Genomic DNA, 478 nt, shown 5'->3' on the forward strand with positions numbered 1-478 from the left:
TTTTTTAACCTTTTCTAGTATTGGCAGTAGTGGTAAATGTATAAGTAGAAATAGTGCAAATATTATACATCCGCAATTCATTACAAAAGCAGCCAATGACATCACCATTGTGATCTGACTCCTCTCCCTGCTTTCCAAAAAGAATAGCAGATTGCCGGTTTTCTTCGCGCCCAATGACATTGTGTAATAATTTAACATCTGAGAATATATTTACCTTTGACGTCACTACGCGATTCTTGGCGTTCACGCAGCAGTATATCGAGATCGAGATCAATAAATGCGTCAGCAAGGTGTCTGCGTCATGCTACTGAATGGACAGTGCATTTATTTGTAGTTTCGGTGAGGAGATTCGCAGGTTTCTCGCTTTCTTTTCAGGAATGAAACAACGCATTAGGAGGGATATGAATCTCGTCAAGAAAGTTTTCGGAGATATGAACTATGCAGTTGCTCGCCTCAAACGGCAGTACATTGCATTCTT

The sequence above is a fragment of the Amblyomma mixtum genome, chromosome 2 (assembly GCF_055824585.1).
Source record: "Amblyomma mixtum isolate Tamu chromosome 2, ASM5582458v1, whole genome shotgun sequence".
Classification (NCBI taxonomy): Eukaryota; Metazoa; Arthropoda; class Arachnida; order Ixodida; family Ixodidae; genus Amblyomma; species Amblyomma mixtum.